This window comes from Vidua macroura, chromosome 1, assembly GCF_024509145.1.
Source record: "Vidua macroura isolate BioBank_ID:100142 chromosome 1, ASM2450914v1, whole genome shotgun sequence".
Lineage (NCBI taxonomy): Eukaryota > Metazoa > Chordata > Aves > Passeriformes > Viduidae > Vidua > Vidua macroura.
The window spans coordinates 133116270-133132548 of NC_071571.1; the positions used below are offsets into that span (position 1 = coordinate 133116270).

Consider the following 16279-nt stretch of genomic DNA (forward strand, 5'->3'; position numbering starts at 1 on the left):
ACACTTCTACATAAAACAATAACCTACACTAACCCTCCACCTCTATATTGGCACCATAACCTAATACATGCTTTGCTCTTATTCCTTTTGATCCTATCTCACAGCTCTCATCTTATCTTCATCTCATCCTGCCCAGAATTCGATTTCCCGGTCAGGGAACCAAAAATGTCATGGTTGGACACTGGCGCAATGCCAGCATCCCCATGAAAATGCACCTTTTCTAAATAAATGCTGTGAGATGTTATCAGGAACAGAGCAGAGCAGGCCTAAGCTTAATAACAAAGGAAAAAAAACTTTATTAAACTACTACTAATACAGAAAACACATAAACTAAATCCAGGATGAAGACCTTTTAAACCACCCCTCCTCCTCTCAATTCCAAAAACACCCAGCCATGAAACATCACCCGGGATTCTTGATCAAATCACCACCCTTCAGGTAATCTATACTCAAACTATCAAGGGAGAGAGAAGTCTCTCTTGTACCACAGACCCCCAGGAAACACAGCTGCCCCCCTGTGTTTCCCTGTCACACATGGCAACCGCCCGGAAAAAATCTGCCAGTGTGACACTCTCCATTCTATGTCACAGTGCTCTCACTACCGTGCATGGACAGACTGCTCATAGGGCTCCTTTAAGGATGCTTTGCCACGGACCTAAAGATATAACAGTTCAGTTTCTCATCCTGGGACTACAGTCCCCCCTATTTTCTCCTGGGGCCGAGGGGTCCAAAAACAGGACTCATCTTCTTCTTGAAGACAGAGGGTATCACCATTCCCTCTTCAGCTTTCTTCGTTTCTCGCCATTCTTGTGCTGCTCGAAGCTGAAACAGGTCTCCTTGGGTCACCACTGCATCTCCCTAAAATGCAGTCTCTATTGCAGGAGAGTTTGGTTTAGTCTATGGCTAACAAGAAAAGTCCAGCCAAAGCTACTTCATCATCTCTTCCCACCTAAATATTTCTTCTTCTAACATCTCAGTTCCCGGACTATCTCTCTTCCACTACAAATCAAGGAGGAGTAATACTTTTAAAAAGCCCTCATTTCCTGGAAAGGGTTAAAAGTTCAGACTCCCTGGACTGCTGATATCTCAGTCCAGTGTTCCACTTCCCACGCTGGGCATTCCCCCCCCTTCTCCTTCTCCTCTGCCGGCAGATTTCCAGGTGCCGCCAGGCTCTCTGTCTCTTTCCCTCTTGGTGGGGGGGAACAAAGGCATCTCCGCTTCTCTCCACCCTTCTGTCCACAGGAGCTGGCTCGGTTCCAGACCCTCAGCCCCCCTCGGCCTACCTGGACAAGGCTGCGTGGCTTCCCCTCCCCCACCCAGCCTAAGGCTGGGCAGGGGGAGAGCTTGCACTCTCTGAGGACCGGAACCTAAAGAGAGAGTTCTCCTGGGAGTTCTTGCTTTTAACCCCCTGTGTTCTCAGAGGCGTGTCCATACTTTCAGTGGTCACTCCAGGTGCCAATATCCAAACCTGACTACTGATTGGTTTGACCCAACTTCCTGGAAAAAAAATTCACTTCCATGTCAAACCACGACAGGGAAAAATACAAACACTTTTCCCTGAGAATTTCTAAAAGAGCGTATCCCTACTTGCTTTACACATGCCTCAGGTTCGAGTATACATCTGGCATTGCTGAGTTAAAAGAGTGATGAACAGCCTGGAAAAGTTTAACATCTTAGACAAGGTTAAATTTTGACATCTATGTGTTTCTGCAACACTGTCCCATTAAAAACATGTCACCATAGTCATGTCAACACACTTGTTGTCAGGGCATGTTAGGACTGTTACTTGGTTTTATTACAGATGATTTAGTACAAGCAGAACCAACACTTTGCAACTTGGAAGAAAACAGACGGAAATTATGTTGAAACAACAAAGGTTCTGGCAGAACCTTTATATGCACTAAGATGAAAAATAAAATCCTTTAACGGTAACATAATGCAGCATATTGTGTTAGGCAAGTGCATACTGTGCAGGTGACATGCTTAACTGCAAAAATTAGCAGAATACCTTTATGATTCCTTCAGTATATTTCCCTTCATATTTTAAGATCTAAGAATAGCAACATTTTCCATGTGGTGTTTCAAAGACTGCAAAGACACTTCAACTTAATTTGTGTGGCATTTTTGATTGTCTTCTAACTTTGATTTCTAATAAAAGGTGATATAAAGGGTTGATAGTATTTGGATTAAACTGAACAGTTAATTCTACAAAAGAAAGTTAACAAAATTGTATCAGAAGATTTCTCAAGCTTTTAACACAAACTCAGACATACAGATACTTATTAAACATTTACAGTGATTCGTTACAGTCTGACATACAGGATGCAAAAAAAGTTGTCAAAGCCTCTTAAATAATTCATTTAACTCAAACTGAACTGTGTAAAACTACTTTAAATATATGCTCATGCCAATTTTACTTCATTATGACTTCTCTCCTTCGAAAAAAGGCACCAATAAGGTAATTTACATGTTATGGAAGTCTTACCTTCCTGCAAAAGTGTCTGAAAGGTATCTTTTACTTTCTATCCTGCTTTGTTCTAAGAGCTATGTATGTGAGTACTTTTCTTATAGCATGAAGAACATTTATTACAAAAGTACTGGAGTTGCTCCTACTAGCAATAAATCCTTTCCAGATTGAAAATCACTTGATCATTTTGTTAATTACATCTCATTTCTTTATGCTTACAATGGACTGTTGATAGCTGCAGAGGCCTTTATTCCAAAAACAGAATTCCCAAATCCACAACTAACTCAAGTTTTTCAAAACCTTTAGAAATCTGCCACATCAAGACTTCTCATCTTTAAATGACAGAAAAACAGCTGCAGTGACATAATATCACTTTAATTTATGTAAATCCAAAAGACTGGGAGCAGAGTTCCCAGCAAGTACCATACCAAGCATTCACTCACTAATTTTGAGCTCACAGTGGGCTCAGTGAAGGTGCTGACAAGATCTGGGACATGCCCATATCAGCACAGTAAGCAGAATAGAGTAGGGCCCTTATCCCTAATTTGAGAGGAAGTCAAACCCTCTGGAATAAGCCAGCTTGGCACGTGTAACCCATTAGACCAGTAACAAGTGAGGAACAAGGGGTCTTCCAGGAGCAACAGGAGTTGCTTTAACAGATGGAAGTTTCTATAATGCAGTCTGTTTACTTTAGAGAAAGTCTCTCCTGACTTCTTATGGGAAGATTTAGGTTAGATGTTAGGAAGAAATTCTTTACTCAGATCATAGTGAGGCACTGACACAGGCTGTCCAGAGAAGCTATGGATGCTCCACTCTGGGAAGTGCTCTAGGCCAGGTTGGACAGAACTCTGATCAGCCTCATCTAGTGGGTGGTATCCCTGCCCATGCAGAGCAAGGGGGGTGGAACAAGATTACCTTTCATGTCCCTTTCAGCCCACATAATTCTATGATTCAATGTTATTAAAAAGCCCTGATATTCATGAATACTATTATACAAGAATTAAGAGAAAAGCATTTGTGAGGCAGAAATTAAATTATCTCTACCGCATTTACTACATACAATTACCTCTACTCTGTTACCATGTCTCAAGTTTGTTCTGACTGCGCTTTATTTTTCCTTAAGGTCCTGTGTCAATTATCTGGAAATTCTATTTTCACTTACAGAACAAAGCAATATTGTTTGTAAAACAATGACACAAACAGACTGACTATGAACCCACTTGGGCTCAAGGACTGAGAGAGTCAGACTGACCGAGCATGAAAATCGAAAGATTGACAGTATTTAAAATACAGAGAAGCCTACAGAACTGTCAAAAGTTAACTGATATACAATGTTCTGTTTTAAAATTCACAATGGTATGCAGCAAATGACAAACCAACCCCGACAGCTAGAAAAATCTTCAACAGCTTATTAAAAAAAAAAAAAAATGCTTCTTCCTTAGAAATTTATGAGCAATACATCCTGTATCATGTGTCCATGACAGCTGCTATTAGGAAAGGAAGTCTCTCAAGCTGCTCAGCTCATTCTGAAAGTCTATGAACAAATGACTGGCAAAACTGTTCCTCTTGCAGATAATGTCTGTAAAGAAGAGAGTATACCCGAAGTGCCTCCCTCGGTCTGGTGGCAAAATGGAAAGAATTCCTTAAATTCTGAAAACATTAATTTTCTAAACCAGCAGCATTAAATCTGGGTATATTGTGTGCAGTGGTTGACCAAAGCTGAGAACTCAGTGGAGAGATGCTTTCTATTTGTGTATCTGCAGGCCTGTGTCTGTTGCAAATAAGACTATTTGCAATTTTCCCTTATCTAACTCAGCAGAGCAATCTTAGTTCAACCACGCACTCGTTTGCGTGTCAAAAGCTTCTCCTGTGCGCTGTGGTGCCTTCTGCAAACAAATGTACACGAAACTCTGCCAAAAGGAAACCAAAGTCTTGGAAACACTGAAGGGAAAAAAAAACAACAAAACCAAGAAGGAAGCAAAACAAAAATCACCAAAACGTTTAACTATTTTGATCCTTTAATCATGAAAATCCTCACACTAGGACAATGCTTTTCTTGCAAAAGTAACTGGAATGTGTTCTCTTAGTGCAATGATGGGCATGTATGTTCACTGCTGAATATTGTGGAGAGATTTATTTTTATGTATCTGTATCTATATATAGATATTTAAGTATTGTTCTAAAATATTTTACTAGCTAGTGGTATGAAAAATGAAAGCAACACTAAGGGATTTAAAAACTGCATAAGCTGCATCTGCTATGTACCAAAAAAAGAGGTTTAATCTAACTGTATTAATACTTTCATTCCTGCAGTTGCTTTTTATTCCACACTATACATTGCAAAATAATCAGAGTAAAGACATACACCAGTGAAATAAGAAAAGACAGTTTTTCTTTCCTGCAGTGTCACCATCCCTGCAAGTGGAAAACATTGCAACACTCCTAAATGCTGAGATCATTTCTACAGAAAACCGTTCCAAAATGAAAATAACCAATACCAACAAATTTCCAGAATAAGCAGATTTAATTTCAGGTCTGTAATTTGGGCTGGTCAAACAGTAATGGCTACATACTGAATTCTGACAAGCTTTTATTTTCAAGCAGGCTTAGAAGTTTGCCCTGCTACAAAAACAAACCAAATAAAGAGTACCAAGAAATAAGGTGGGACAAATATTGTAGTAGAGAGATCTGGAACCATGAACAGGAGTTCCACGGAGAGCACATAGACAGAATTTGAACAGCATACCAGAGACAGCAGCATGAGGAGATATATAAGAGGTTACAGATTGCAGTTCCTGGCTCCTAATGATTTTTAAATTCAGCAAGAGCCAGAGTTTCTGTCTTGCGCTGAGGGAAGATCTTATTGACTGTCTGACTAGCAGCATCTTCCAGCTCTGTTTTATCTCTGGCATAATCAACCTCTATTTTGGAGGCAAGGGAGACAAAGAAAAAATATAGAAAAACAATCCACAAACACCAATATTCCCCCCCCCCCCCCCGCCTCAATCTTGAAATAGCTTTGCCTCCAACTAAGAAATGCTGGAAGCTATTAACGGATTACTTTATTAAACATTTGGTGCTATTTTACCATTTAAACCCCCCCCCCATATATACAGATATACTTTGCATAAAACTTTTAAAGTAAACTAATTAAAAGGGAGTTAAAATTGCTAAAAAGTTAGTAAGAGTTTTGAATTCTTCCAGGTTAGGCTGTCCAGGTTAGGCATCAGGTTAGGCTGACTGATGAGACCTTACCATGTGGTTAAGAACTTGGTCACAGTTTCTGAAAGTCACTGTGACAACTCACAGTAACTAACTTTGCCAGTATCTCAGCCCCTTGAGAACAGAACAACTGCCCTGCTTTGGTCTCCTTTGATATCTCTGTACAGAGAATAAATAATTTTGGTAAATATAATTCAATATAAAACTTTCAGAAAAGCTTGGATGACTGAGTGAATAATCCATGCCTGTCTATTTTAGCAGTAACAATTCAGGGATACAGACAGAAACCATGACAAGAGTTTTCTGAAGTCTGTTACAGCTAATGCCACAACTTCTGAAACAGCCCTCAGGTCAGGTACAAAGTTGTACCAGCCTAACCAACAGCTCCTGTTCACTCAAGAGGTGAGATTAGGTCAAAACCTAGCAAAACACGTTCAGTTCTCCTGCAGCCTGACCTATTAATTTATTCTGCCAAGTACGTTAACTGAAAAATCTTGCATGGATATATTTCAAATCACCAAGTCAGTTTCTTGTAATAATAGTTCTAAATTAACTGCTGCAATATCAAATACAGCCCAAGATTAAAAAAAAAAAAAAAAAAAAACAACACAACAACTGAGAGAAAAAGAGACAAAAACAAAGACAGGGAAAGGTCTAGCCAGGGAAACAAAAATACTCCATCCTGCCAGAAACACTGCCTGTAGCTTCCAGACAGGAAACTCACTGCCTCCAGAAAAACCATTGGCGTCAGGAAATGGCAGAAGTGCCATGAAACTTATCTCACAGCTGAACTCAATGTAAAATGAAGGGAGAACTTTAGAAAAGGAAGGCAAAAACAACGGACTAGCCACAGATCCTTGCTTATGAATACACTAGATGAAAATTTAAACCTTACTCATGTGTCTTCGGAAGAAAGAATTAATGGAAAAGATTATTCTAGTCCAGCTGAAAATAAATAAATAATAAACACCAGGTTGAAAAGATAGAGCCCATTCAGTGCAAGAGAAGGGGAATGATCTAGCAGCATTTACAGGCAGACTCCACTAACACTGTAAATAGTGTAAATACTTTGAAAGCACAAAGCAAGAAAAAGCTGAATGCCAGTCATTTAAAGTACATCTGATGCTTTACCTACGCTGGAGACACAATACATGCCAATAGGAGGAGTTATCCTGCCAGCACAATTATCCCACCTACAACCACACCATACTATGCCAGAAGATATGCTATGTCAGCACACAGCAGGATTTAGCTAGGTTGATGAGAGATTTTCCAAACATTTTTCACTGACATCAACACAGACTGAGGAGTAAGCAGAGTTTCTCTATGCAAAACAACTGCAGCATAAAATGGGTAGAAACAAATGGGTCATCACAAACACACTCACTCATGGCTTTAAAGACTGAATCTTGTGAAACTTTCTTAGGCTTTATTGCCTTAATGGTGTCCAAGCATGAAGCAGTACAGGGGGGTTTTGAATGCCCTGCAAGCCACTGCATTAGCCAGAGGCCTCGTGTCAGGTGACACACTGGGTCACAAAGTGCTGATGAGACCCTGACAGTGCTGCCACATTCTGGATGATCAGACAGCTTCACACCAAATTTAAAAAAAAAAAAATACTCAAAGGTTTCCAGTTTTGTTTCACACATTTATCAACAGAACACAAAGTCAAAAAAGACCTGCAGAAGAATTACAGTGACGGTCATCTGCCAGCTGAGGATACTACAGCAGTTCTTAGTGTTTAGTGACACAAATGAGTGTGTGTCAAGATGTAGCTGCACCTTTCCACTTACTCTGTTACTTTTTAATTAGTGAATTACACCTCCATTGCCAGACCTCACAACACGGCATTTCTGAAATACAACTCCCTTGCCCTCATGATTTTGAGAAGGGGATTGCAAAGCCTTTTCCTTTCCACTCACCCCCTCACATTCAAACTCACATACCGTTTCTGTGTTGAATGTTACTTTTTCCCTTCAAAAGCATCATTTTAAACAGCTCTTTCTACATAATTATAGAAACATCATTAGTTGGACCCCTTCATGCAACAGACTGTGACACATTATCTATTTCCAACAATTACAGGCAGAAAATACAAAGCAAGCATAATGCAATTCATAGAAAAGCTACTGTGCTTATTTTCTCCATTATTTAGAACACCTAAACATTTCCTAATTATAGTCTCCAAACAAACCTGTTTTATTTCAGGTTCTGAGGTAAAACCATGGCTTTGTGGTTTTTAAATAGTAACACTGGTAATATGCCTTCAACGGTACCCTTTTTAGTAGATCTCTAAAAAAACCCAACACCGTAAGTCAGACTTAAAATCTTCCTAGACCACAGAAATATCAGATTTGGTAAACTGAATTAGTACAGAAGATGCTGCCTCTAACCATGAGTACCTGTTAGCCTAAAACTGAGATCCAGCCCTCGAGTGTTGAGGATTTCTTCCTTTAAAAAGCAGCACAAACAATTTGCAAACACAAAAGCTTCTTGTTTATTTTTAAATTCACCTGCAACCCTACAGCTTGACTCTGAATCCTCTCACAGTGGGATCCACTGCTCCATTCTGCTCTGATGGCCTTAAATATAGCTTTCCTGAGCTGTCTGCAGCCAGATAAATTTTAGATGAAACAAGTACCTTAAACTGAATATAACTTACAGGCTTTCATATTTATTTTCAGGTCATAAATATTTGTTTAATCAGCAATAACAAAAGTCAAATCTCTGTTCATCTTAAATCTAAGATACCAGTTTCTCTGGTAGCTCATAAATTCGCAGTGTATTTGAGTCCTTGTTTTCTTTCTACTTGCAAGTTAACCATTAAGAATTTCATATTGTAGTAGATGATTACTGATTTATTTTCTTTTTGCTTATCTAAACCTAGTGTTAACATGGGGCATGGGGAGGGAAATCCTTGAGCAATATATTGAGTTTGCTTCTAAAGAATATCTTCACTTGAAACACCAGCAAAGAACTGTTACTGTAAGCACAGTTTAAAGAGCTAAAAGCAATATCCTGCCAGCCAGTAGTGTCAGGCACAAATATTTACAGAATATTCCGAAATGACTGTAATAAGCAAATGGGACAAAACATAGTTTATCAAGTACATTTTCTACCCACAAAGGACATACAGTGAGTAGCAAGGACGACTCCCAGTGCCACCCCCAACCACTGTTTCCATTGCAGCATGCCATTATTGCAGAGCAGAGCGATGAAAGTGCGCAAAGCAAAACCTCACCCCAACTTTGCTGACGTCAGAGCTTTCTTGCCAGCAGACGCTTTAGAAATAGTTACATTAAGTCTCCATTGTGCTGTGTAACTCAGAGCTTGCATTCCTGAATCGGAAAAAGAATGCAAAAGAGCAGGAAGAGGGGGAGGACAAATTCAATTTTTCAGCCCGAGATTACAGCTGTATCTGGCACAATCTGTCCATGTGACTGGCTCGCTTTGCAGGCTTCAGGTAAATTCTCTCTGCCGAGCAGAGCCAGGAGGGGAACAAAGCCGTGGCAGCAAGAGCCAAAGCTCAGCGGCGGCCGGAGAACCAGCGAGGCAAGGGCGCAGCCCCGACCGCAACTCCCGGCCGGGGGGCAGAGGCAGCACCAGCCCCCACCTGGCACACCTTGTCCCTTCGGGCCACACCGCCTGACCCAGACACAACGAGGGCAGACGGCAGTGCATCTGCCTTCTTCTCCACCTTCCAAAAACAAACCAGATGCCTCAAGTAAGAAACATTTGAATTATTCTAGAAGGAGAAACCAGAGCCAAAGCTAACAGTTTGTACACTCTGTGGATTGCTGAAGACTAAGTGACTGCTGAAACTGCCTGCAGACACTGGTCCGTGGTGGTGGCAGAATACCTCACACTGGCTGCCTGGGGAAAGAACAATAATACTAAAAAGATATCTAAAAATAACTCAGAAGTCTCCCCTATTGGTTTTTTTTTTTTTTTTAACAGTGACCAGGGCTCACCTTTGCAGCAATCCAACACCAGTAACATTCTGACTCTTCACTCAGAAATATAGCATTCACTCTCAGCAAGCTACACAAAGGCAGACTCACAAGTGTGATGGCTCATGTCACAGCTCCTCGCACTCGAGTCTGTAAGCAAAATGACCTTGCAACCATCTTCATGCCTTACTCTCAGCTACCCCATATATTTATAATGAAAAGCTCCCCACTTCTGTCAGAGCTTCTACCTGACATCCAGCAAGTGCCACATGAAACAGAAGAACCCTTACTGAGGACAGCATTCCAAAACAGTTTCATCACATGGATTTTATAAACCTGCATTGAACACTCAAAGATAAGGACGCTTAGCTTCCACGGCTCCTGACATGAGTCTGTTTGTTAATGAAAATAATCTTGGGGAGAAAAACTGAGCATCTGACAGAGACACCAGACAAACCAGAGAAGATGTGGACATTTAAACAAAAACCAAACACAAAGAGCTTTGAGTTTCATATTCACAAAGGGCCACATCTGTCTCTAGATAACCTGGTGACATTACCAAACATTATCGAGTTAACTGTAGCTTACTATCCCGTTCCAACTCAGTGCACTGTGATCTGGACAAACCTCTATTTGTATTTGCTATCTTACAGCAAGACCAGACCAGTAGAAAAGACCTGGACATGATGCCAGCTGCTCTTTAGAAAATCTGGATATCACAGCTTTCTTCCCCTCAGCTATAAGGATTACTACACAGGTGTAACTCCTAAGCTCTGGTCTGAACCCAGATCTTTCTTTTGGAAATTGAAACAAATCTTAAAAATGTGGTATGTTTTCTCAGTGTGGCTGGGGAGGAAGAAACAGCAAGAATAAACAAACTCTGAAAGTATTTAGGATTTCAGAATAGAGTATTACCACCAGCTCCATTCTTCAGGCAACACAGAAGTGCCTACAGCAAACATGAAACACATCTCTGCAAGAGCTTTTTTTTTTTCCCAGCAAGTCTGCTTTATAATGCAGAGTGAAACTTCACCAGAATAAATAAATATTCTTGATGATTGTTTCATATTCAGTCTGAAATGTACTTCTCTAGCCTTGTTACATTGCAGTGTGTGTGTGGTTTCCTTGCTAAAGCTAGCATGAGACAAAAATGAATCATACGCTGTGCCAGTGCCAGAACAGAGAAAAAAACAAGAACGAAAGTCCCCTACAAAATGTTGGTTGCACATCTGTTTCCATTGTAGGACTAACTTTTTCAGTGTCTTTACCTGAGAAATAAGGCATTTAAAATGTCAAAGTTCTAGTGGTCTACAAGTGAGACATTTAAATCAGATCATTTTAACGTAGGTGAGTTGATAAAACAGGAGCTTTAATGATTTAATAGTTATTTAGAAGCTTCAAGTCTATGAGTGAAAACAGTAGATAATCAATTCTATTCTGAAAAATTTGCAGTTCTTTCTGGTATACTGTCTGTTTTCAGTAAGGGGAGCTTATTCTATTTTCTAAACAATTATTCAACATTGCACTAAAAAAAAAGGTGTAACAGAAAAGTTACTCAGAAATTAATTCTGAAGTTCTTTTCGCTGTTCCGTCATTCACTTCTTTCATGCTGACATCTTTTAGGATTATGAACAAAAGTATTTGTAACAATTCACTTTCTGTCCTTATTTCTAACCTTTCTGATTTGCAATCCCACTGTTCACCACTAATCCTCAAATAATTCCAGGGACAGAAAATTATCAAATACTGTATGAAAGAACATAAATGATTCCTCACTCTCTTCAAGTTGTCTGCAACTACAGAAGTACTCTGCTGCAGTTTTAGACAGCAATATTAAAGAACCCTCCTCTGAAGAGCAAATCTCTTGTCACCTTGCAGTTATCACAGTGGTACAACTGTGAGAGTCGTGTGATGGAACTTAAGGAAGCTGAAAGGCCAAGGCACATTTAAAAATATTAAAACAGAGATTATGAATGATAAATGCAAATAAACTAGAAGAACAATCTGCCAGGTCAACTCACATGGCACAACACTATGTCCGAAAAGGGATTATTATAGCTCACAAGTCTCAAGTTATTTACTTATACTAGCAAGCCTTAACCTACAATTAAATGTATGCTGAGTGCAGCCTTTTTAAATACCTGCTGGTCAGGGTGACTGTTCCTTTCTGGGAAGATAACAGCTACACTAGAACACACCATTTGTTTAAATTTCAGTTTTGATATAACTGAGGTAGTTTATATCTGTCCACACTTCCCCATTAGAGAAGTTACAGCACCTTAGTTACATTTGTGGCTTTTCAATGGAAGAGCAAAGCACTACTAAAACTTCACAGTCTTGGTCCCTCTCCTTTCTCTCCAAGTGTCCAGTAACACAGTAGTCTCTGAAGCCACAATCCTAGAAGGCTGTTCTACTGAGACAGAAGCGGAGAGAAGAAAAATGAGAAAGAGAAAAGAAATATGAAATTGAAAGTCAACCTACCACAGAAAGCAGAATTCTATACAATTCACATGTAGATGCAGTATTGTTTGTTCACTAATCTGACCTCACCTCAAATTACTGAGAGAAGGGAAAGAGGAGGAGGATGTGAAAAATTGTTCTCAGGACAGTAAGAGAAAACCCACAAACATCTAGAAAATGCCCTCTCCTTATCAGGTACTTACTGGTGTAGAGTAATTGTGTAAGTGACATCCACTCCTTCCTTAAGTTTGGCCTGATAACAAAGATGGAAGTTTGGATCATGTTTATGTTTCAGCATTTCTGACAACTCTTGTTTCTACTTTGACATTCTATCTTACTAAAAACACTTTTTCTAATAGTTTCATGTATCTACAGTACCAAGATCCACCAAAAAAACTGAGCCACCAAGTCTTTTCCTAGCAACAAGGACAATAAAATCGTTGTGTTTAACGACTTTTTCATACAGAACTGTTTCCTATAGTGTACTTAATTCTAGTACATAAAAGTTCTACACAGCCATGCCACATCTGGCAAAAACAAGTGAAAGCAACTGTCATTACACCACTGCTAATGTGATTATAGAAGACAAAATCTTACCCTCTTTCTGCACTCCAGCAAGTCCTTTCCCCACTAAATAATCTGCTTGTAACATACAATATTATCAAATAGTCTTCAGGTAACAGAGGCACAGAAAGCTAAACTAAGAAATATGAGGACATTTAATATTGCACACTTGAGTGCTCAGAAGTTAAGGATTCCAGAAAGCAAACTGTCCGTAAAAACTAAATTCAGCATCCCTGCAATGAGCCAATTGACAGGGCTAGTGCACTGAAAGGCAATGCAAATTTTGGTCCAGTTTCAGCATCTGTGATGGCTGGCTGTGATATCTGATCCTTGTCACCGTTTCCAGGGACATCAGGACATCTCTTCCCCTGTCCACAACAAAGATCCAACTACCAGGACAGGTAGACACAAATTAAGTGGAGCCAGTTGCTTCCTACCCCAGCAGTGAGAAGTATAGCATCAGGTAGGTGAGCTGCAGTAAGAGAAGCTGGAAGACCTCTGCTGGATGCCACTTAGTGCTCTAGCAGTCATTTCTAGGCCTTGGGGAGATCCTAAAGGCTGTGTCCAGCTTCTGAACTTCCTGTAGAATCACATAGACATACTGATTTTTCTGGAGTGGCCTCATTCCAGCAACAGCTTTTTCTCGTTTCCATACTAAATGAGGCTCCATATCTACATGTTGTATATTTTTTGCTTTATAACAACATTATACAACACTGAATTCACAAATACCACACAAATCTTTAAGATATTTTTACCAGACTAAAGGCTTCAAAATCACTAGCAAATCAATCTTCAAAGCAGTCCTGTGAAACCTTCACAGAAATTCTGCAATGGAAGATTGTTTTCCAAATTTGCAAAATGAGAAACAAACACCAAAGCTAATGCTGTCACCTGAAATGAGATTCTGATATTGTGGGCTGCCAAAGTTCTAAGGCTGTTTTGCACCAATATAAGACTGTATATGTCCAAAACTTTGACTGGGCACTGACAGCACTGACCTGCTGATCAACACCTGAAAGTCTGAAGATGGGCATACAGGAAAATACCTAACTCTTCTATAAGGGCTTTGCCCAACACTACAAACACTCTACAAGTGAGGTGCCACAGACTCCTTCTTCTAGCATTCCCTATCTTAAGTTTATATCCCAGCACACTCCAAATAATGTGGCTGTTGCCAAATTATTTAAATGCCAGTAGTATTTTTTCTGTTGTCAGGGCATGAGAATGTTCTCTTACGCAAATTTTCTGCAATTTAATAATTTGCAGACACCAAATGACAAGACTTAGCATTAACTAAAATTAGTTTCTCTTTGAGACTTCTATCCCGGTGACAGATTTGATTAACACTGGCCAATGGGTTTCTAAAGAGCACAACAAACCTGGCAGAATGCCTTCCCTCAAGGACACTACAGTCTGCTACAGCGTGTTTTGAACCAGGGGTTGTGGAATACATCTCAAAGGAATAACCCAGTGAAATAAACCCATGCTGCTACAACAGCAGACACAGGTGGTGGCTGAGAGGGCTGCGCATGGCAAAGCTTCATTTAAACCTTTCCATCCCTCCTCCCCAGATGTTGGTCAATAATTAGCAGGGGTTAAGGACCTGTAAACAGTCTCTTCTTTCCTTTTACAATTTTCTTTTGCAGGTGCTCTATTTTGACAGCAAAAATGTGAAATAGAGACAGATGTCATAAAAAGGGAGATTTGGTTTAAAACCAGCTGTTTCAGTCTACATCACCCTCAGTTCCTTCATGCAACCTTTTCTTCCTACTCTTCCTCATTTATCCTTTTTCCTCCTACCTCTTCTGTTGCCTCACCTCTACCCACCACATTTTCCTGTACTTCCTTTGAACTGAAGGTAGACAGCTCACACTTTGCCTCAAGCCTCTCATCCTGACAGAATCAAGAGCAGAAGGAAGCATTCCCCCTTCTCACTTGGATCTCTCATCATTGACTTGATGCCCAGCAGCTGTGATACAAAATTTAAGTACCTTACCACTTGCTACAATGGCTGAAAAAGTGTGGCTGTATGTGAAATGTTCAGAATTTTGATGCTACAAGAATCAGTCTTCCAAGAAAATGCTCAGAAACGCTTTCTAAAAGTTTGCTATTCCTTGCAAGTTTTCACAGAGATAAAATAAAGACAGAGCAAGGCTTCTCTAAGAAAATAAAAGCAAAAGAAAATGAAAAAAAAACACCCCAACCTCTGATCCAAAATACAGACATTATAACATTCTCAGAGCAGTTGCACTACATTTTTAAACATTAAGAAACCTTTCCCCTGGATTCTCAGAAACAGTATTTGATGGGGTTTTTTTTTTGCTTTAGACCAACTACATTTTGAATGAAATATAACCAAAAACCTGAATGCCTGGTTTCATAATGTGAAGTATTAATCTTACTTATATAAGAGACTGTCGGTTCTAAGTATTGTATACACAATACTGGAAGCTTGTAACAAATTCCTAAAAAGAGGAATTCTTCGATGATTACTTGATGTAGCAGCCCAAGACCAAATGAATACCTACCAAGACTATTTCCCTTCTATCATACACTGATCACACGTGTAAGTGCATTTATTTTGTATCTAGTATAAATTCTAAAAACAAAGCATGAAGGGAAAGAAGGCATCACTGATTTTACAGACAGATGTTTGAAGCAGCCAGATAATGTGACTTGCCAAACTCTCACAGAGACAATGCACAGAAAAGGTTATGATGGGCAGAGAACATGTCTTACCTCACAGCCAGACTGGGATGTAGCAATAATCAGCCTCCTCTGTCTGAGCTGCTAAGCATTAAGCCACAGTAACTCCACAACTTGTTCTCATTTGCTTGTACTCTAATATACGTAGCACACCAGTCCACTCATCACCATGGGCTGTTCCTCAAAAACATTTAAAAATCCCACCACCATTTGGAACAGAAACAAAGCATGTTTTTTGCTCCCTCATACATAACTCCATCATCTGTCCCAAATATCCAGAGACTGTGTCAGTACAAACAACTGTTTCTCCCTTTTATCTCCTGCTCATTTTACAGTACAATATCCTCCCCAGGACTGACATCACTGGAGAAAGACCCTTTATATTTTCCTTTGCTTGGTAAAATATATGGTCTGTAATGGCAGCCTGGAGGTATTTAATGCTATTCAACAGTACACCTTTCTAATCCTTGAAGGAAAGACAAATGCTTGATAAAAAACACACAAAAGCAATTTCAAAAATTTAATGTATTGACTCTGTAAATTATAACAAGGAAATGTTGATGCCTTTAGAAGGAAAGGTTATGATAAAATTATTTCAAAAGCTTGAAGGCCTTGGTTTGTTTCTCCAAAGTGAAGTAATCTTCCCTAACCAAGAAATAAATATGTAAAAGGCAAAGCCAGCTATATTATCACTCAAACTAATCCAGAAATATAAGTTCTAAAAGGATTTCAATAATATACTAATCTAATCCCCAATTCCATTTTAAAAATGCTACTCAAGCAATTACATAATTGGATTATGTTTTGTAAAAGAAACTGCAAACTTCCAACTGTCTACTAATTCATAAATTTGCAAATTACAGAATAAACTACATCATGCTAAAAAAAAGTCTGTTGGAAGTGCTCA

At 39.5% G+C, this 16279-nt stretch overlaps 1 protein-coding gene across 3 annotated transcripts in view; it reads right to left on the reverse strand.

The window, feature by feature from the left end:
- The window catches only part of RNF19A (ring finger protein 19A, RBR E3 ubiquitin protein ligase), a 60969-nt gene that overhangs the window by 28195 nt on the left and 16495 nt on the right, over window positions 1-16279 (reverse strand). The window lies entirely within an intron of this gene.